Source organism: Delphinus delphis, chromosome 11 (genome assembly GCF_949987515.2).
Source record: "Delphinus delphis chromosome 11, mDelDel1.2, whole genome shotgun sequence".
Taxonomy (NCBI): domain Eukaryota; kingdom Metazoa; phylum Chordata; class Mammalia; order Artiodactyla; family Delphinidae; genus Delphinus; species Delphinus delphis.
In genome coordinates, this window is record NC_082693.1 from 51,040,583 (window position 1) to 51,063,516 (window position 22,934).

Genomic DNA, 22,934 nt, shown 5'->3' on the forward strand with positions numbered 1-22,934 from the left:
ACCTCTTAGACAATGAGCTTCCTTCTAAAGAAAAGCTGAGGTTGGCGAGAAGGGAAAACTAGAAATTCCACTTAAACTTCCTCCGGGTCTCGTATTTGAGATTGGCAGCCCTGAGGCTTTCCAGATGACTTTTATTCGTTTGAACCTGTCTTTTGATCTTTTTAAAATTTCCTCCTCATTTCACCTGTTCTGGGTTTATTGCCTGGAAAACAAGCAGATGAACATATTAGCTCCTCCTTAAGGTGCCTCTAGACTACAGGAACTTTACGTTCAGGTCAGGAATCGTATAACATGACTACATGCTCCAAGTTTATGGGCAAGTTAAGCAACAGGGAATTTTATGCTGGGGTTTAGGACACAAACTTGTAGTAGACACATTGTGAGGTGGGAGGGAAATTTAAATAAGCAAAAACTCTGCCATTAATACTGATTCAAGTTCTCCAGTTGATGGAAAAAACACGTGAGAATTTTATTCTTGAAATTGCCTGTGAGTTAGACAAGGGTCAGGAAAACAAAAATATTATAAACACATCTCCCTTCCTTCCCCCATATATTGATTCTCCTCTTTCAGATGAAGTCAGTTTTCTAGTCAGTCTGTGTACAGGCCAGAATGATCTAAAACGTTTTAATTAGATGCTTTAGCAATCTCGATCCCCATTAATTCCGGGGGTGGGGGGGGGGGAGAAAAGAGAAGCATGTGTCGAGTTGAGAGGGCAAGACTTCTGCATTCTCTAAAAAACTGACCTACACCTTATGTATCTGTCCTTACAGCCTGTAAAAGCCAGCACAAAGGAGAGTACCAGCTGGAATCATTCAGGGAAGGCAATGGCTTTCAAAGCCCTGGCTAGCAGCAGGTGGAATATGCATTAGGGGTTCTTTTATTGTTCAAGTAGTACTCATTTTCAGTGGGAATGGTTCTTATGCAGTCAATAAAGAGCATTTTCAGTGGGAATGGTTCTTATGCAGTCAATAAAGAGCAAATTCAGGGTGTTTGCCTTTTAGCCAGAGCGGCTCATGATTTGTGATGACTCTGGCATCCATCACCCATAGAGCTCAAAAAACATTGGACTGAAATACTGATGGACGTGGGTCCTGGCTTGGCAGACTTGATTCTTCAGACTCATGCTGAGGTCCATAGGTACACAGCCTAATGGCCAGTGTGATTCCAAAGTCTTGGGCTCCTGGTCAGTGGGTGCTTGGGACTGTTTTTCCAAATGTGACTGGCCTCTCTCTGACCCTTGCTCATTTGGCCAGCTACACTACTTTGCGTGGATATGCTGTGTATGGTCCAGGGGCGATTTGAGTAAATTGCTTTGTTTCTCCTGATAACATCTCTGCTTAGGAGTCATAGGTATTCCCATTCTAAATGTAGGTGGCTGCTGGTGGTGGGCGGATGGAAGAGGAGGGGATTCCTCACTTGTCCCCCTACCTTGGGAGTTCAGGGATTCTAGGAGAGGTCAATGGTGTCCAGTGCTGGGAGAAATCAGATCATATGCTCCTTGAGGGGATGATTTGCTGGTTTTGTTCCCCACTGTTCTCTCAGTGTCTGGCACACAGTAGGAGCTTCTTGGATACATCACGTTGCCCGAGACCAAGTAGCATGGTAGAGGGTGACACTAACCGGTTGTGACAAGAGCAAGCAGGAAAGCTTTACTGTTCTCTAAGGAGAGATGCTCAAGGGACTTAAGAATATGAAAAGTAGTTCCCATCATTAATTTCCACTTTTCTTCCCTACGTGCACCTTGGGCAGAAGTGGGGCAAGAGGTAGCGTTTTTAGGATACCTTGACTCATCATTGCTAAGAATTCAGTGTAAACTCACATTCGGAGCCCAAGGGCTTTCTTCCATGCTTTTTGTTAAATACAGGGTAAGGAGTCGGATCCTAATTGAAGAGGGAACCCATGGCATAGAGCAGTGGTTCTGGAACTTGCGCGTGCATCAGAATCACCTGGAGGGCTTGTTGAAACACAGATGCCTCGGTCCCACTTCTGGAGTTGACGGAGGGGCTGAGAATGTGCATGTCTAATAAGTTCCCAAGTGCTGCCGATACTGCTTGTCTGAGACCGAACTTTGAGAGCCAGTTGGCTTCGAGGAAAAAGCACTCACATTGGAGTCAGATAAAGCTGGACTCCTGTCTTGCTGTGTGACCTTGGTCAAGTCCACTTTGAGTAGCTTCAGTTTCCTCACTTGCAAAATGGTGACAATTTCCGCCTCACTCACAGGACTGTTGTGAGGGTGAAATGGAATGAAGTGACCAAGATGGCTGGTCCATGGTACTCACTCGCTCCAATGATGTGAGACCTTTCTCCCTAACTCCTTTTGTGGGCTCCTCAGACAATACAGGGCCTGTTTGAGAGCTTATGCCTTGTGAACTGAGCGTCTCCTGTATTAACTTCACATTACCACTTGTTTACATATCCTGAGGGTTGCACTGTTACTGAACATTTGCTATGTGAATGGCACAGTGTGAGATAATTTTTACAGTATGTATAACATTGGATATTATTCCTCTTTAACAGATGAGGTTAAATAACTTGCACACAAACCCGCAGCTAGTAAGTGGCAGAGCTGAGCATTCAAACCAAGGTCTCCTCCCCACGAGGCTCTTGGCTTCTCTGTTAGAGTGGTTCCCATGAGTCCCTGTGGGCAGAAGATGCCAAGATTATTAGGTCCTTTCCTCTAGTTACTCACTCACAGGGCATATCTATCTATATAGGTAACACATCTGAGAAAAGTAAGCAGTTATTCTGAGGATGTGAGTGAAAGGGGTAGGACTTTTTATGTATCTTTAAGCCCAGCACTCTGTCTTATTCATCGCACATGCTGCCTTGTGCACAGAGGACTCAGCAAATGCTTGGGGAATTAACAAAGGCAGTGAAGGTTCAGGTCAAGTGACACCCTCATCTGCCTTAAAATTACTGGGTCCCCTTCTTAAATGACTAGTAAGACTTGCCTCATTATCATTTGTACACACCAATTGGCACTGGTTCCCGAACAACTGATGAAGAGTCTCTTAAGTATTGATTTAGAACCTTTGCTGAAAATGAGCAGCAGTTGTTAGTAACTTCCCTTGCCTGGATGATTTGCACTCTTTTTTTTTTTTTTTTTTTTGTGGTACGCGGGCCTCTCACTGCTGTGGCCTCTCCCGTTGCAGAGCACAGGCTCCAGATGCGCAGACTCAGCGGCCATGGCTCACGGGCCCAGCCGCTCCGCGGCATGTGGGATCTTCTCGGACTGGGGCACGAACCCGTGTTCCCCTGCATCGGCGGGTGGACTCTCAACCACTGCGCCACCAGGGAAGCCTGATTTGCACTCTTGATGTGATTTACCGGAATAATTTGGAAAAGCAAACCAGGGCCCCCTGTCAGGACAGGATCACTTTTGAATACTTGCAGGTAAAAGCACAGCTCGACTTTGCCTAAGGTAACCTTGAATCTGTCCGTCCTGAATCCTGTGCCCCTGGAGAGGTAGTTCTCAAACTTAAAAAAAAAATATCAGTCACTTACTCCGCGATCCCTTGCTTCTTCCATAAAAACCTCCAACAGATCAGAAGAGAAAACTGCTCTGCACGAGTAAGGCCACAGGGTTGGCCTGTCTGGGTGGGAAAGCTGCAAGGCTTTGGGCAGGGCTGTGGATTGGCGATCATCCAAAGATGCATGGCAAACTGCCCACTCCTGCTACTTGGCATTCCTGAGGGCAGTGGTGGCTTTGGCGACATCTGCAAATAGCAGGCAGGGATGTAGTAGGGGCAAGTGGGTTACATACTCTGAAAAGGGTGGTGGCCCTTATGCTATTTTTGTCACATGCACTGTAGGTCACTGCTTCCTACGTTGGAGCCAATGCAGTCCTGCTGTTTTGTCAACACAAGTATCCAAGGACAAATTTTAATTGTGCCATAAGTATTGGGGAAGATAACGAAAAAATTTCTCCAAAAAAATAACAATTTCCAATAAGCAACATTCAGTCAGCCTAGGCCAGTTAATTACTGTAGGTATCTGTTCTGAACGGTCAGTACCTATAACTTATGCGTTGTTAAATATTTCGAATATCACTCCCATGGTTTCTGTAATAGAAACCGCTAGAGCAATTTTGTATGTACGCTTTGCAAGATCAGTGGGCGGATGACAAGGTGTGACTTCCTAAAATTGTCAACACTATTTCTTGTTTGCTGTTGGGTTAAGAATGGGTTAGTTGGTGATTGTACTTGAGCTACTGGACACAGAAGAATGTCTAATGGTGTGACACAGGCCATGAGATGTGCAAAAGGAAAACTGTTTTAGCTCAGACTCCAATCAGAAAACAATTCTTCTGCAGGCACTCTTCTCTGATTCTTCTTTCCCACGTCCAGGTCACAGCAGCAGAGAAGGCAGACCCAGAATACTCAGATTAGAGACAAAATCCATTCCTTGGCTAACACGTAAGGCAGGCAGCCAGCATTTTATGGAGGATTTTAGAGAAAAATCATTTTCTATAGAAATCAGTTGGCAAAGATTATTCTTAAATTGAACTTTGATCAGTTGCGTTGCATATGAAGAGACTAAGAATATTTGAAAATAATTGAAAGAGCCTGAACTCAAGGTCACATTCATCTTAGCCCTGACTGGCATAGATGAGCACATTGTGTGGCAGAGTGTCAGGTGAGCAGAAGCTGGGAGAAGAGGAATGCAGTCCAGGCCCACCATGCAGTAGGTGCTCATCTCCATAAGCTGCCTTCCTTGACCACAGCAACAGAGTTAGTTCATGCTCCGTGCCCTCTGCCAGCCTGGCAGCAATTATAGCAGAGACAATTTATCGGACAAGGGATTTACACCAGCTGGAGCAAGCAGAATAAGATATCTTTTCTCTTTTTAATAGAACTGAGTGAAAAGTGGAAAGCAGAACTACTGACATGTGTATAAAAGTAAATACATTCATTTCTCAAAAGTATAGCATATTTCCTTAAGAATATAAGAGAAGAAAATCGCGTTTCCAAATGTATACTTTCATACCTAAGTTTTGGACTCACATATAGAAGGCAATTAATCACTCACTTATTTACTTGAAGATTCTGTCAAATTGCAACATGGCTTCAATTCTTAAGAGATATGTGGAAGCAAACACAATTTTTTTTTATTAAGAAAAGTGAACAGATTTAAAGTTCTCTTTGTCACTTGTTTGATATCTTACACAGATGGAATTTTTTTCAATTTAATTCAACATGCATTCATTGGACTGTTGCTATATATTTGGAATCATGTTAGTGGCTGGGGTATAGAGATAACTGCTAAAACCACATATCGGAACTCTTTCATTACCAAGGTATCTTATTAAAGTGTGTGTGTGTGTGTGTGTGTGTGTGTGTTTACACCGTAATTCTTACTTTAGGTTTGTGTATGTGGATGGGAACGGGTGGAGAAAACTTTTTTGTTTTAAAGAAAGTATCATTGAAGTTCTCTGATTTCAAAAAGGTTAAGAAAAATCTTTCTGAGTGACACTAGTGGAGTTTTCTTAAAGGATAAGTGGACATCACAAAGGACTTCCTAACCCAATCCCACTCCTGTGTTGTCCCTTCCCATGTACCCCAGCACACAGCAGTCTCCTTGGGAGAACGTGCCTCCCTCTGGCCTAACAGAGGTGCTTTTGAACTTGGAGTTAACTCAGAACCTACACGCCAGTCGGCCAGGCCCAGGGATCCACTCAGCCTCAGTGACACTGGGTTGAATGTTGTCAGAGAGTCAGTGTGCTCTCTCTCTCTTCCTTCCTTTCACACACCAACCAAAATGAACCCCAAAGCAATTTTAAAGGGGAAGAGAATGAAATTTATCAAGTTCTAGAAAAGAAAGGATTTTAAAAAGGCAAGAAAAGAAGTAAACATTGGACACCATACCTATCTGACAAGTCCAAGCTAAATAGTAAATAGATGGGAAAAATGGAGATTCCTCTGATTTGGTAAGGAATAGCTGTGACTGCCAAGATGAGACCATCAGCTTACAGTGGGTACAGTTGTTTTCTCAGTGTCAATTCAGCACTGTGGTTATTAAAAACAACCCACCTGAGTAATTTGGGGGTGAACTGAATCAGTAGAAGACATCCTTTCAGTCTGACAGTTGCTTTACATCCAAGTCCCTGTTGGCCACCTGGGGGCAGCATGAGAATCCCAGGCCTTACAATTCAAGTATCACCTGGTTTCCTTGTCTCCATAAGGTTTGAGAGACCAACTAGTCTTGTGAGAATGTGTGTGTGTAAATGAAAAACCTATCTTTTCTGTCACCACGACTGAATACAAATTCTACAAGATGACTCTGTGAGCATTTGGGTGTTAATCTCATGCATATTTCCCAATAGCCCTGGTCTCATCACTTCTGGGTGGATATGTAGCATCATGACACAATCTCATTTACAACCTTTCATGGTCAGATTATAAAATCATAACTCCTCAAAGAAGATCTTTGAGGGCAGAGTACAGAGACCACTGAGAATTACTAAGAACAATTAGGAGCTCTGAGTTCTCTCTCTAATTTTTCCAAAGCCCCACCCTATGACTAGACCAAGAGATTTCAGTGTTTGTTCCCTGGGGAAAAATTTGTTGGCTTGGAGACTTAAAAGTTCCTATGGAGTGAAAAGGAGTGGGTACACACACATACCACCCCACTCCCATCCCCACCAAGGAATCCCAAGGGCATGAGCCCTAAAGCAACCTCATCCTGATTCTAACTCCATCAGAGGACATCTGGGTAGCCAGGTATCCTGATGGTTCTCATTTATTCAACATGAAAAATGCCTACTGGGGCTTCCCTGGTGACGCAGTGGTTGAGAGTCCGCCTGCCGATGCAGGGGACACGGGTTCGTGCCCCGGTCCGGGAGGATCCCATGTGCCGTGGAGCGCCTGGGCCCGTGAGCCATGGCCGCTGAGCCTGCGCATCCGGAGCCTGTGCTCTGCAACGGGAGAGGCCACAACAGTGAAAGGCCCACGTAGCGCAAAAAAAAAAAAAAAAAAAAAAAATGCCTACTGAATGCTAGTCCCTGTGTGACTCCTGCAGTGGGTGGGGGTAGGCATTAAAAATAAAAATGTGCCCTCCTATAGGAAGGAACAGCATAAATCTTGAAAGGCTTTACATCTACAGATATTCTCAGCACAGAGCAGGGCTTGGTCGGCAGTAGCTGATGAATGAATGTGAAATTGAATGAGGATCTGACTCAGAGTACACCTCGGTTTGACAACTTTCTTTAAAAATCACCAATTCTCTCTAGTGTATATAGGTTTTTTTTGCTTTTGTTTTTATTTATTTATTTGTTTATTTTTTCGGCTGTGTTGGGTGTTTGTTTCTGCGCGCAGGCTTTCCCTAGCTGCTGCAAGCGGAGGCTACTCTTCGTTGCGGTGCGCGGGCTCCTCATTGTGGTGGCTTTTCTTGTTGCGGAGCACGGGCTCTAGGCACGCGGGCTTCAGTAGTTGTGGCACGCGGGCTCAGTAGTTGTGGCTCACAGGCTTAGCTGCTCCGTGGCATGTGGGATCTTCCCCGACCAGGGCTCAAACCCGTGTCCCACGCATTGGCAGGCGGATTCTTAACCACAGCGCCACCAGGAAAGTCCCTGTTTTTAATTGTGGAGTTCTGGAGAACAAAGAAAAGATTGTCAGGATGGGGAGATTTTTCTTTACGGCTCTCTGTGGACAGTTTACAAAGTGGATGGCTCTGTGGTTGACTAAACCACAGATAAGTTCCCGAGGGACCTATATGGAATGCATCTCTAAGGCTTGCTGGTGATTAGGCCTGTCCCAGTATAATGCATAGTGTTAAGAGCTGTGCCAAAAACACGGTATTCCAGAAGTCTATCTTGGAGCTTAGAGTTTCTCTGGGGAAAAAAGCCTCTTTTCATGTGATGGACGACTCTAAATTGCTTTGCTGTAGAGAAGCAAACATTCTTAATAAAGGACATGTGAGTAAGGGATGTCCTTGGAACAATCTCAGAGAGGTCTGGTCCACCCCGCAAGTTGCTAGGTGCCTTGTTGCATCCTCTTAAAGTTCATGCACAGGCCTGGAGTGTACATAGCATTCATACATGTGATTGTTTGGTTAGGGTCTACTGTCTTCCTCTAAGCTCCATCAGTGCAGGAACTGGGTGTGATTTTAGTGACTACTGAGTTCCCAGGACTTGGTGTAGTGTATGGCACAGAGTTAACACTAAATAAACCAGGACTTTTGTGAATGAACTCACACTCTGTTTAAGAGCCATAGTATCACTGTCATAATGCACCTGCTGCTATTAGCTCTGTCACCTTGCAATTCTGCTCACTCCCTGACACTATTAAACATATGTATTTGTGGGATATATAACACATATATACACATACGTATATATATTGTATACACGTGTATATATACACGTGTGTGTATATATGTGTGTGTGCGCATGTTATATCTACATATACACCTCTGTGTGTGTATGTGTGTGTGTATCTGGCAAAATCATAAAGACAGACAGCAAACTGATATGAGTATATGCAGTAAATATGACAATGCGTTAATATTCTTATTGTGTAGTGGGGAACATCAGTTAAATGAAAGAGAAAGAGAGAGCTTGGCTATTTCCAGTAGCCAGGAGCCTCTTATGTACAATACAGCTGCACACTGGGATCATTTGGGAGCTTTAACAAACCCTCATGCCTGGGTCTCATCCCCAGTTGGGTGTGGGTGTGGCCTGGGCAACAAGAGGTTCTAAGAACCACTCAGGTGATGCCAATGTGGAGCTAAGGTAGTGAGGCACTGGTTGAGGACCAGACGGTACGTTGTTTTGGAGCAGATTTTGTTACCTTTGTGAGGAGTCACTCTACATCTAAGGCGGATTGTTACCCCTTCCTCCAGAGGAAGAGCTTCAGGGATGAGGACCTTTCCTTGTGGTTTGACAGAGGACAAGCGTGGAGAGGAACCCAGGAACTTTTCAGGAGAGATGCGACCAAGATTTTGACCCCTACTTTTTTGAGATTCAAACTTCCAGTGGATTGAGATGGTTCCAGTGAAGGTCCATCACCAGGAAAAGATCCCAAAGGGTCCCAAGAAGAGTCTTTCATGAGAGAAGGGGGAGTCTGATAACATGGGCCCAATGTGAGGCCACATTTATAGCACTAATGATGAAAACAGTGACAGATTGCTCTGAGACTTTTACCCTAAGTGATTCTGTTGACCTGGTTCTGTGTGTTTGCCCTGCAAGTAGGTGGCATACAGTGATTAAGAGTCCCATCAGGGTGACCTGGCTGGGAGAGCATCAGTTCTCTAATGGAAAGATGGATAGTCGGCTGGTGAAAACCCAGCAGATGTGCATCCTCCTTCCAGCTAGTTGGTGAACTCATTGCCTTGAGGGCAGTGACTCTGTCTGGCTCTCCAGCTTCAACCTTCTTTGAAGATACTAAGAATGTGGTTAATTATCAGCTTGCTCCACCTTTTTTTCAGCTGAGGCTTCACCTTAGATTTCTGCTCAGTTTCCTTGCTGCTAAATTACTTTCCTGGACTTGTGAGGGATACCTCATTGGAACAAGGAAAGGTATTTACACAGAAGTACCTGTTCTGTGCTGAATGGGAAAGATAAGAGGCACCTCAACCGTGGTGTTCGGCCTCCAGGACCCTTTGAGCAATGGGGGCAGAGGCTGCTGGCACCCCCACTGGAAGACAGAATTCAATTTAAGTCTCAACAATCCTTGAAGTCCTTTGCATGCTCTTAGAGAGGCTGAATGAGTGTCACTTCAGATGTGGTGAAAGCTGAAATGGAAACTATTATATCAAAACATTTCATTTGGTGGGGGGACTGTTTGGAAAAAATCTTAACTTTTTTTTTTTAGGAACAAAGAGGAGTTGATGAAAGGATTTGAGGTTATAATGACCAAAGTCTCTCCTGCCTCTCTTTTCTCCCCACCCTTCTTCCAAAATGGAGAAAAGAAATGAAGCCAGAGAAATGTCTTAAATGTTGTCAGTCTGGCAGGCCAAGTTTTTAGCTAGGATAGCGTGTAGTAGTAATACCTTTTAATTACAGTTGTACAATTATAAATAGGAAAGAAATGAAAAGATGAAGATGCGGTTTGTAATGAAATTACCATAAATACCATGGCAAGCTTTAAAGTCGTCACGAAAATCTGTAATACCAAAACATGAATATGGAGGTTAACTTCTACCAAGGGTAGAAATTAAAATTTTGTGGATTTGTGGTCTTCCTTGTTAGTTTGGTATTTCCTTCTAAGTACACATAAGTACCGTTATTTTACAGACACAGACAGACCTTTAAAAAGTCAGAGTCCTGGTTAGCAACTCTTATGTTCTCCAAGCCACTTGGGCAAGCTGACATAGAAGTGACTTGAGTTACCAAGGCAAGTGGTGGGAACATCAAAAGAAATCTAGTCCAACTGCCTGGAGGGTTTTGATTATTTCTCCTTTTGGAAGCAGGCATGTATTTTGTTTGTGATGCACAAGTTTATCTTCAGTCTTTATTTAAAGACCCATTTTACTTCCCACTGAATGGACACATTTTTATGGCTGAGGATAGGGGATCATAACTGTGAACTGCTGCATTGGTCCTGAGGTGAATAAGCTAAGCTATTGGATCGGAGCCCTTAGATGGGTTACATCATCTTTTGTTGCCTTTGCTTTTCTCACAAGTTAGCACCTGCTTGTTAAAATATTGCTAATGAGATCAATATCACGAGGTCAATTTCCATAAGTCTGTTCCCTAGCTGCACACTGCTAAGAGATCTTGAAAACATGGAACTTTGATTAGAAGAGAGATTAAATAAATGAGTTTGGCTCACTTTATTGCAAACCTTTCTCCAACAGTGTGAAAATCCTTAACATGTCCTGGTGATGGTAGATTGTGTCCTCTCTTTGCCCATGACAAGAAACTTTTTTCTTTTTCTAAACCAAGAACAATGATTTTGCTACTTCTTACTGCCATTAGCATATGGGCTAGCACAATCAATTAAGAGGTGTATTCTTCTGCCTCTGCTAGGAATAAGAAATTGTGCTGTGATGGTTATCTAGGAGTAAAGATGGGACAGCGAAGTAAATCTGAGGATGCCAGATTGAGGAAAGTATTGAGAAAAAAGGGCAGATTAGAGAAGGCTTTTTATGTGGACTTAAAAGAAAATCCAATGGATAATGGAGAGTCATTGAAGGTATTTGAGCATGGAAACGACATCATGAAAGTGGTATTTTGGGATAAATCGAAAGGTAAATAAATTGGAATCTGGTCATTGCCTGCCCTGGAGACACTGTGGGGGCAGAAGCAAAGTGACAGTCACTTTTCCTTAGCTTGAGGCTATGGGAAACCTAAAGCCCAGCTACTAATACCAATGGTGGGTGGGAAGGCTGGCTCCTGAGAATTCCCTCTTCCTTTGTCCCACTGCCCCTACCAGTTGGGCTAGGTGGTTTCAAGTGAGGGGTACAGCTCTCCAAGTACTGCAGTACCCCAGGTGGAAGGAGAGGGAGGTTCTTGGAGGGCAGGACCTCCTGCCTGAGGATGCATGTAGTTGTGTGTGGTAGTGGTGGTGGAGTTTGAAATAGCCAAGAAGAAGTGGTCTCACTCCTCTCTGCCCCTTTCTAAACTCTCAGGAAAGAATCAATATAAGACCTGGATGACTTTGGTTAGCCCCTCCGTCTGGTGCCACATTGCTAGCAAAGAGAGCTGATATGCTGAATTCATTGGGGGAAAATAAGGAGAAATTGGAGGAGCTTGGCTGCTGTAAAAGAAGGATAACAAGTTGAACAACTTACAACAAAGGGAGTTAGAATTAATGGGTCAGAGCACAAGAATATAAAATACACATAATATCCTCAAAGGAAAAAATATCAGAAATGGAAAAAAGAAATGAGCAGTCCTAAAGAAGATCCTACCCAGAGATACTGGGTAAGATGAAGACAATAGATGAAGAACTCAGAGGGATTGAATAGTAGAACGAAAACCTTGGATGAACTAATCCATGAGCTGGAAGACCAAGCCCTTAGGCATCAGAAACAGACAATAAGGAGAAAGATTGGATAAAAGAAAAGTTAAGAGAAAGAGAGAAGTGCCAATATGATAGGGATCCTAGAATGGGAAAGAAAGAGAAAGTAGTGAAGAAATATTTCAAGAGTTAATAACTATCTATATAGAAATATGGATAAAAGACTTTAGATTGAAAGGGTTTTAAATAGACATAAGGAAAAATCATGCAATAGAGATAAGGGAAAATCAACACAAGCCACATTATAAAGACATTTAAGAACTTAGAAGACAAAGAAGAAATTCTAGAAGATTCTTGAGAGAAAGAGCAGATGACCTCGAAAGGAACAAGAATAAACTGCCATCACACTTCTCAACAGCAACACTCGATGCAAGGAGACAGTGGAGTAATAGTCTCAAAGCACTAGTACATTGTTCCTGAGGTTTTATACCCAGCTAAATTATCATTGAAATGCAAGGGGTGACATGAAGATATTCTTAGTTATACAGAGTCTAAGAATTTTTACCTCATAAAGACAAGCTTCGAAATGCTACTGGAAGATGAAAAACCATTCCAGCAGGATGCTAAGAGTATGGGAAGTGTATCGGTCAGTCAGGGAACAAATCATTTTAGATGTTTCAAGCTGAGGGGGATTTGATGCGGGGAGTTGATTACAAAGATGTTGAAAGACTCGGGGGAGCAAAAGGGGAAGGGTGGTCTACTCAGAGCTCAAGGAGCTGCTATTGCACCTGGGCTGAGCCTCTGAGCCCACACTCGCTCTGGGTGCTCCTGGAGCTGCACTGCCAGTGCTGCTGGAAGCATGGGGCTGACGCTGGGCAGGAGCCACCACTGTTGCAGCTGAGGTGCTATCAGAAACAGAATGACTCTGATCATCTTCCTACCTGCTGATCAGGCGCAGGTGCCTCCCATTGGCAGAACCTAACTAGGATTTGGCCAGCAAGGAAGTCTGGGAAATGTAGAGCCTTTTGCTTGCCCTTCATCCAGAAAAGAATATAGAAGAGTAAGTGTGAGACTAGGAGCTGAAGACAAATATCTGGCCTGGGAGCTAAGGGCATGTAAATAAACTAGAAAGGTTAATTCCTGTCTAAATAAGGGGAACAAAGAGAGAAGGCAACAAGGTCACGTCCATTATAATCTAGAACAAAAATGAACAATACCATTTCATTGGCAGGGAGGCGAGAGTGTGCTAAAGCATCTGTTTGGTAAAGATATAGATACTGAAAAATGTAAGAGACTGATAGTGTTCTGTCTCACTAGTCATTGTACAAAACATAACTAAAGCAATAGTGAGATAGCACTTTACAGACTTCAGAGTGGCAAATATTATAAAATTGAATGACTTCAAATATAGGCAAGAATTTGATAAAAAAGGAACCCTCGTGCATGTGAGAGTAACTGGTACAGCCACTGTCTGGCAATACTTACAGACACTGAGGATCTAGCCAAACCACTCCTGGGATTATAGGCCAGAGAAACAGTTGCATCATAAGGGGACATGAACAGTGATGTCCACTGCTGCATGTGTGTGGTAGCAGACAGGTGGAGGCTAAGAACTTAGATACCTATCACTAGGAGACTGAATAAGTAAAACGTGGGGAAGCTTACTATGGAATATAAACTAGGTACCTAAGGGCATTATGAAAACACAAAAACATAGTGTTAAGTGAAAATAGTAAGATATAGAATAAGATGTATAGGAAAATATTACTTATGAAAAATAACATACATACCCAAAACCTCCACATAGCATTTAAGGATACCATAGTGGGTTGAATGGTAGCCCCCGCAAAAGGTATGGTCACGTCCTGGAATTTGTGAATGTGATTTTTGTTTGTTTGTTTTGGAATAAGGGTCTTTGCAAAAGTAATTAAGTGAAGATCCCAAGATGAGATCATCCTGGATTATCTGGATGGGCCCTAAAGCCAATGACAAATGTTCTTAAAAGAGACACACAGAGTGGAAACAGAGAAGAGAAGGCAGCCAGGTGAAGACAAGCAGAGACTGGAGTGATGCGGTCCCAGCCAAGGACACCTGGAGCCTCCAGAAGCTGAAGGAGGTAAGGAATGGAATCTCCCCTGGGGCATCCAGAGGGAGTGTGAGCCTGCTGATACCTTGACCTTGGACTTCTGCACCTCCAGGGCTGTGAGAGGATAAATTTATGTTGTTTTAACCTACCATGTTGGAGATAATATGTTACAGTAGTCACAGGACACTAATGCAGATGCCTTTTAAATCTTTATTTGATAGATTTCTAAAGCTGTACATGAGGTGCAGTCAGTCCACCAGGGGTCCACAGGGACTGGATGGCAGTGTCAGGAGGCTGCCTTGGTGACCTGTGCACTGTGCTCCTCTTCCACACCCTCTCCCCTTTCCCCTTAGAATCTGTCTTTACCCTGTGTATTGGTTATCCACTGCTGGGTAACAAATTACCCCCATATTCAGCAGTTTAAAACAACAAGCATTTATTATCTTACAGCTCCTGTGGATTGGGAATCTGCGTGCTGTGACTTAGCTGGGTGCCTCTGACCTACCATCTCTTATAAGGCTACAATCAAGGTACCAGCCAGGGCTGGAGTCATCTCAAGGTAGGATTTATTTTCAAGCTCACTCACGTGGCTGTTGGCAGGCCTCAGGTTTTCACTGGCCAGAGACATCAGTTGCATAACCTATGGGCTCCACAGAGCTGTTCACAACGTGGTAGTCTGTTTCCCCCAGAGTGAGGGATGAAAAAGAGAGAGAGAGAGAGAGAGACCGAGACCACAGCAGAAGCTGTGATCTTTTATAACCTAATCTTGGAAGTGACATCCTGTCACTTCTCTCTGTTCTGTTCGTTAGGAGTAAATCACCACATCTAGCCCATACTCAAGGGGGTGGGGAGGTTACACAAGAGGTCGGTACCAGGCGGCAGGGATCACTGGAGGCTGTCTGAGAGGCTGCCTAAAATACTCCAAGAGGAAGTTCGAGAAATAGAGTACTCTCTCTCAATAGGGAGTAGGATGTACCCGAGTTGAGAGGGGCCATAGGAATTCTTAGGAGAAAATGTGTCATAAGCAGAGTTAAACATTTACTCATACCTCTGCCATTTCTCTCTGGCCTCTTATCTGGGTTCTATATGATTAACCAAACCAACTGAACAAAAACTAAGAAACTGACTTCCATGCCGATCACTTCTCCAAATTTCAAATTCCATCTCCCTCCACAAACTGTGTGCTGTTGTTTGCTTTCCAAAATCCTCAGGAGTTATTTTTTATGTTTTGTCCAGCGTTTATAGTAGTTAGCGGGAAGGTTGTTCTGTAAGCAACTTACACCGCTGCAGTAAACATGCAACTCTATTTAAAATGCATTTGATCAATGTCTGAAAATATGTTACCCTGGTTACAGTGGGAGGGAAAAGGATGAAAAAGCCTAAGAATCGCTGGGTCAAAACAACTTGTTTGGGCTTCTGTAAAAGACTCTAAGTATTCTAAAATTCATGTTTTTTTCCTGGAGTAGAAACAACATGAACTAGAGAGCTTGATGGCTCTGGTTTAAATTCCAATTCTACCATTACTAGCAGAGTGACCTCATGCAAGTGACTTCATCTGTGCTTTAATTTCCTCATCTGTAAAACTCAGGTAGAGATATAGAGCTCTTTGGAATGTACAGGGTCAACCAAAGCAATGTATGTGAAATGCATGCAGCGCACTGCATGGAACGCAGGCGGCCTTCTTCAGAGCTCTGTACACTTTCCTTCCCTCCCTTCATTATCCAGTTATCCGGTAAGTGCCTAGAGCCAACATAGTTTGGCGTTTGCTAGACCATCATCCAGAGCATCCCAGTGTGCACGGAAAGAAAACAGCTCATTGAAAATAGCTGTCTTTGTAGGGAGAGTGTGGTGTGTGCGTAGGGCTGGCTCCCCGCCTGGGATGCAGGGGTCAATGGGGCTGCCGCCAGCCGTCTGCTGCGTTGGCCAGGGAAATAAACTCACAGCCCTCCTGGCACCTACTGCTGGCCTTGGGTAAACATAATTAGAGTCTTTAAAAAGAGAAGAGGGAACACAACCAAGATCCCCACTCACCATGTAAACAGGATGTCCACTGAATGGCAGCCTTGGAGATGTTTATGTTCTGTTCAGGGGACAATTGACAAAAGGCCTCTGGGAACCTTTCTTGCTGCCTGGAGCAATGGTCTGCCGACAATGGTGGTGGCTGGGTTCTTCCCCGGTTTGTACTGTGGCTGGTGAGCTTCCGCTGAGAGCTCTGGGGCTGTGCTGTCTGGAACCAGATGTAGTCCTTTCGCATGCTGGGTTTGGTTATCAGCTCGAGGCCCTTTATGCACAGATGAGGGCATTCTGGCCTCTGGTGCTCAGTTTCCAGCGTGCCTCCTATGACCTAGAGGCTGGACGGTTGAGGCCTTTATGGAATAATAATCACGGATCGCTACCATTTACTCAGAGCTAGGCAGTGGGCCAAATACTTCCCATGGATGATCTCATTTAACCCTCATTATAACCCTTTGTGGTAATTTTATTGTCCTGAGGAGGCCCTGCAAAGCTAAGCAACTGAATTAGAAGTCAGATCAGTTGGATCTCAAACCTGTGCTTAAATAGTAAGCTTAGGTGAAGGCAGGGGCCATGGTCAAGTTCAACACTCCATCCCTATGGCCCAGCATAGTGTGTGAGAAAACACTGGTTGAATGAATAATTTTTCAGAAAAAAAAAAATTCTACCAAAATGCTGCTCTCCACTGATGTTCTGGGGAGCACATTTTCCCCTAGTAGTGAGAGTGTGTTGCGTGGTTTACTCCACACATTCCTTTCCACCCTGGCAACTGAGGGCGCTCACTGGTCAGTGCTGGCTGCAGTTGGGTCTTGGGTAGGGGCTGAGGCACCAAGGCAGGGACCAATTGGCTAAGTGTCTAATGAAGAAGCCAAGTCCTAATTGAGTCCGGTCTTCTCTGGAATTCTAGGCAGGGAAAGCCTCTCTTGAGACCATCCAATCGCCTGACCCCAAAGCAGCAGAAACAGTGAAAGCAGATGCTCATCTCAGCTGGCCTTTGTCTCTGGTGCACAAGCCCTGGAGAGTGGTTTCTCTGCCCTTCTTCCAGGACACAGGAGGGTTTAAATGGAGCTGTGAAGATAGGCTGAGCAGGTTTTGCAGGAATGCCAGGAGGTGGTCCCTCTCCCCTTATAATTCCAAATGCAATAGGTGGAGACCCAAGAACGCTTTAGTCTTCGAATTCCTGAATAGAAGGGAGGGGCATGCTTGTTCTGCAGGATGGATCGATATGTCCAGGTCCAGAACAGAGCATGGTCTTTATCTTAAGTCTGAGTTTTTAGCTTAGAGGGAAATGCAGCCTTCTCTCTCTCTATTCAGGTCTCCTTTTGGGGAGGCACTTGGGTGGTGGCAGGGACCCTCCCTGGAGTTGATCATTTCCCTGCCTAGAGCTGAGGCCATAGTGACCTCAGTATTGTTACTAAGTCTCAGTCAAGTGCAGGGGGTTGTTTTAAAGTGGCCCAAGTTGTTGGGATATTGCTGGAAAATAAAAGCAAGCCAAGGATTGCCCAAACTGCTATTATTTGGTTGATGGTAAAATGATGGAAATGATGAGGTCTTGTGCTGTGTGTTTGTTCATTGTTGATGGTGGATTTTTTGTTTGTTTGTTTGTTTTTGCATTTTAACCATCACATCCCTCTGTCCCAGATTCTGGACCCATTGGTTGGTGATGTGTCCTGTTGGGATACACCAGACTTGCAGATAGGCCTGGGATTCCTGGGAGCAGTCTGGGACCAAAGATATAATTCAACATCCTTCTCAGTGGTCTCTTTTCCTTATGTTTATTCTTTCCTGCACATGGCATGGCCTTCCACCGTATTGCTGCCTCTCATCTTTCAGTTCCAATGTCCAGTCTAGGCTCCCATTCCAGCTGCTTCTCACATAGGAAGCAGGGTGGCCTGTCCAGCTCCCCTGTCATGCCAGTGTATAACACCTTCTTTATCTTGCCTTATGAAGAGAGATCCTATACTTGTTTTACCAGTGGCAGAGCTCGCGGTTCCTCAGCTCTAAGAAGTAAAGGACAGCCTGCTGGGGACTGGGGCAGGAGGGGAAGCAGCTGCAGCCACGGCAGCTGGGAAGACTCTGGGTTCTGCTGACCCTCATTTGGCTGAGTCAATAGAAGAACAAGCATGATAATGGAATGGATACTCTTTTTTTTAATTAATTTTATTTATTTATTTTTGGCTGCTTTGGTTCTTCGTTGCTGCACGGGCTTTCTCTAGTTGCGGCGAGCGGGGGCTACTCTTCGTTGCGGTGCACGGGCTTCTCATTGCGATGGCTTCTCTTGTTGCGGAGCGCGGGCTCTAGGCATGTGGGTTTCAGGAGTTGTGGCTCGCAGGCTCAGGAGTTGTGGCTCACGGGCTCTAGAGCGCAGGCTCGGTAGTTGCGGCGCACGGGCTTAGTTGCTCCATGGTATGTGGGATCTTCCCAGACCAGGGCTTAAACCCGTCTCACCTGCAATGGCAGGCGGACTCTTAACCACTGCGCCACCAGGGAAGCCCTGGAATGGGTACTCTTGATTGATACGTACTGATAAAAGTCTTGGTGGAGGCTGTGGGAGGCTGGGGGAAAAGGGTTAAGATCTGAGTAGAAAGAGTTTGAAAACAGATTCAGATTCATTAAAGTTGCTGGTGGAGATTGTTAATGATTCAGAGTGTTTCTTTGGATCAGAGAGTCACGGGGCTCTTTTAAATTGAGCATTTTTTTTTTTAATTAAAAAAAGGAACTAGCAGATTTCCCCAAAATATAAATTGGGCTTTGGCAGTAAACTGCTTCTTCTTGCCATCAGAGAGTCATGCGAGTCTCAGGAATGGCAAACATCTGTTTGACGGGCATCCCGACCTTGGCTTGGCAGAGAACTCAGGAGAAACAGCATCACGAGTTGATGCGTAGTTTTCATTTGAGATAGCAAGCATGGTGGGTAGCAGTGAGGCCAAGTATTAAGAGCAGAGTAGCTATTTAATAAATATTTACTGGGCTTCCCTGGTGGCGCAGTGGTTGAGAGTCCGCCTGCCGATGCAGGGGACACGGGTTTGTGCCCCGGTCTGGGAAGATCCCACATGCCGTGGAGCGGCTGGGCCCGTGAGCCATGGCCGCTGAGCCTGCGCTTCTGGAGCCTGTGCTCCACAACGGGAGAGGCCACGACAGTGAGAGGCCCGCATACCGCAAAAAAACTAATAATAATAATAAAAAAACCCAGCAATTAATAAATATTTACTGAGTGTCTACTACGGGCCAGCTAAGCTATGTGCTGGGGATACAACGGTTACTAGGACACACCTAGGACATAAATAGCTTAGCTTCACACAGACCCTGGGCATAAAAGTTCACAGTATGTTGTCATGAATATTCTATACCTTATTGTGGTTCTTTCTTGTACAGCTACTGGACAGCCAGGCATTTTTTTCTCTTCATCATTTACTCATTAGCATACTAGCAGACCTTTTCAGGGTGTTTGTATTAAGATTAAAATTATAAAAATATTCGGAGATTCATGAGTGCAAGTTTGCTCTTGTAAACCTTGTGTCAGTACTTTTCAGAATTCATAATTTTTCAGACTTTATATAAGTAAAATGATAGATTTATAATATAAATACCCCCAGCAGGTACTGGGGCAATATCTTTTAATAAAGCATTTAAATATTTTTGCCACTAGGTGGGTATATATGAATATTGACACTGATTGTGATAAAGATTGTAAGTAACCTCACATCATTTCAGATCAGGCAGGCATTGCTGCGAAGTGAATTATGAAAAATATTCAATTTTCAAAGATTTAAAACATTCTCACAATTGTAGATAAAGGAATTGTGGAAAGTATTGATGAAGATCATTCACTATGACCCATATAGTTTATTGCTTCATACACTGGAATAAAAGTTTACAAAGTGCGTTGCCATGAACATAATCACCTTTGCTGTGATTATTTCATCAGATTTACCTAGAAAACAATTTTGAGTTTTCCCTACAAACAAGTTTAATCAGAGGAAAATCAATACCACCACCCACCGCAGATCTTCTGCCATTCATGTTTGGATTCTTTCCCCAGGCTGCAAGGTTGGCATTCTATTGGAATCACACTGCTAGCTGACTTCTTGTGAACCGTCATGTGAAGTGGGAAATAGAATTCCACCCGAGCTACACTAAATCTTCTAATTAGAGCCAGGAAGTATTTTACTTGATGTGCAAAACAACATAAAGCCACCATCCTGGCCCATGGCCCCCATGGCATCCACATCAGTGGCTGGATGGAGAGTAGGGGCAGGAGGGAGCTATGCGTAGGTTGGTGAATGTAACCACACTGGCCTCGTTGCTGTATCTCGTGCACTCCAAACTTCTTCGCAGCCTGTGTGCTCTCTGTTTCTTCTTGGAATCCACTTCTTGTGACTTCTGAAGAACCACTTCCTTCTTGTCATTTAGGCATCTCCAAATGGCACCTTCTGTGACAGACGTCCCTTGACCACCCTATTTAATGTTGTCCAACTTCAGTCGCTCTTTATAACATTACCCTATTTTATTTTCTTCAAAGCATTTCTACGAGATGACCCTGCTATTTGCTAACTTACTTACTTGTTCAATATTTTTCTCCTTCACAGAACAAAGACCTTTTTGACTCATTGATAGGATTTTTAGTCCCTGGAGCAGTGCCTGGCATATGAAAGGGCTCACTAAACATTTGTTGGATGCATGAATGCCCCCTACAATGTCACTAGTTCCCCTATTTTACGGTGCCTCCCTCTTCTCCCCTCCCAACATCCCAGTGTTCCTTTTGTGACAAATGTCTCGGAAGAAAAAAATACTGCAAATGTGGGAAACGTGATAGAGCATGAAGTGTGGTAGAATATTAAATTAGCTTCATAAACTGTGAGTCATAAATCATGGTTCCATCTGTTCTGTGACAGAGTGAAAACAGCACAATCTTCCACAAGATAGGAACTGAAAACAAAGAGAAGCCATGAGTTTGGACTCATGAGCCTGTTACTATTATTTTGGATTGTCTTCTCTTTCCCACACTCCTCAGCAATCATTTTAGTCATGCTATGCCCTTCTGAAATAAGCCCAGGAATCTGTTCATAGTAGATATCGGTTCCCTCCAATCTACAAGTTTCTACCCCTTAGCTCCATACCTGGCACCTTGAAGCCATTCAACAAATATTTGAGGGCTATTAATGGTAAATTCCACTGTTACAGATTTCTTCTTCTGAGTCAATTGTGTTATTTTTTTCTAAAACGAAAAGATCCTTTAGAATTAATACAATCTAGTATTCACTGATAAATCTCACTGAAAGATTTGATGGGGTATAGAGTACAGGATAGTTTTTTTTTTTTTTTTTTTTTTTTTTGTGGTACTTGGGCCTCTCACTGTCGTGGCCTCTCGCGTTGCGGAGCACAGGCTCCGGACGCGCAGGCTCAGCGGCCATGGCTCACGGGCCCAGCCGCTCCGCGGCACGTGGGATCTTCCCGGACCGGGGCACGAACCTGTGTCCGCTGCATCGGCAGGTGGACTCCCAACCACTGCACCACCAGGGAAGCCCTACAGGATAGTTTTTTAAGCATGAGTCATTACTTGAGCAGGAGAGGTCTGGGTGAGGCATGGTCACGGGCCGCACAAGGGCACAGGTTGTCCTGAGAAATGATGGGACATTCAGAGGGGAGAGAGGAAGGAAGAAGAGTTTCCGAGACAGCTGGCTCACATTACAGTTTTACCTGAGGCCAGCATGGTGACAGGTGCTGTTCTGGGAGACTTGGTGCCTTCAGGTTGTGCCTATTGGCTAAAAGCATGGTGAAGACAGGAGGTCACCAGCACGTCCTGGGACTGACAACACCATACTTCTATCTTGGGGAAGCTAAGTTAAAATGAACATCCGTACACAGATGGCCTTTCTGACAGGCTTCCCAAGAAGTTGATGGCAGTGATTCCTCTGGGGAACAAAATTGCGGGGCGGTAGGTAGGGCAGTGGGTGGGTCTGTAGAGTTTTGTTTTCCTCTTTATAACCTTTTCTAGAATTTTAATTTTCCCACATGACATGTAACTTGTTTCACAATTACAAAATTTAAAAATCAGTATCTTTTAAAGACTTTACCGTATTAAAATGCTAGCTCAGTAAAAGTGAATATCACAGCAATTGTCATAAAATAGTAGTAGGGGGACATTATGACAGGGTTCAAATTAACATATTAATATGAGAAGAAAACCCTCCATTTGTAAAACACCGTTATTCATGAATAGTTTTCAGTCTTCTGTACAGTGTTGTTCAATCCCTGAAGACACTATAGCAGCTGCAGAAAAAGACCGGGCAATGGTTCTAGAACACAGACCCTCAGGCTTAAAATTCTCTGACATAATGCCTCCTGCTCTACTCAGTCTGCTCTCCATGTGACTTGGTTTCCTTTTCTCCTCTCTCATTACCAATTAGACTGCTGCCACTGAGTGTTTTGAATTCAAGCCCTGCAAGACAAGAATTGACTGTCGTCGTACAGTACTCAGGGTAGTAATAGTTTCCTAGGCTTGTTCACTCCCCTGTATCTTTATCATAAAATGCAGTCACCTGAGGTCACTTGCAAATGCATCTGATCTTTTCAACCTGAAAACTTCTAACGCATAACTCCCGTACTTAAAAAACCCCAATACTACCTCCTTACACTGGTAGCGCACTGAATAGATTTTCAAGCTCCCTTATGCAGTCCTACTTCATCAGCAAGGAAAGAGGGGACTTCCCTTTTGTGATCCCCTCCTATCATGGAAGGAGCTGTTTAAGTCACAATTACACATAGGGAAAGAAGATTTGCACAAGGTATGAAGGTATCATTATCTGTAGCTGTTGGGGAGTAAAAGGTTTTTCCAGTTATCATCTGCTTCTGGAACAGCATACCTTGTTATGCTAAAAGACATGAAGTAAACCGGGCACTGTGGTTTTATGCAAGCATTAGTCAAACGCTT

At 44.0% G+C, this 22,934-nt stretch overlaps 1 long non-coding RNA gene across 1 annotated transcript in view; it reads left to right on the forward strand.

Moving 5' to 3' along the window:
* The first annotated feature begins 13,862 nt into the window (after positions 1–13,862).
* The window catches only part of LOC132434607 (uncharacterized), a 111,872-nt gene continuing 102,800 nt past the window's right edge, over positions 13,863–22,934 (forward strand). Inside the window, exons 1-2 of the long non-coding RNA XR_009521331.1 lie at positions 13,863–14,017; positions 14,438–14,546. This is a non-coding gene — a long non-coding RNA (uncharacterized lncRNA). The remainder of the gene's footprint in view (positions 14,018–14,437; positions 14,547–22,934) is intronic.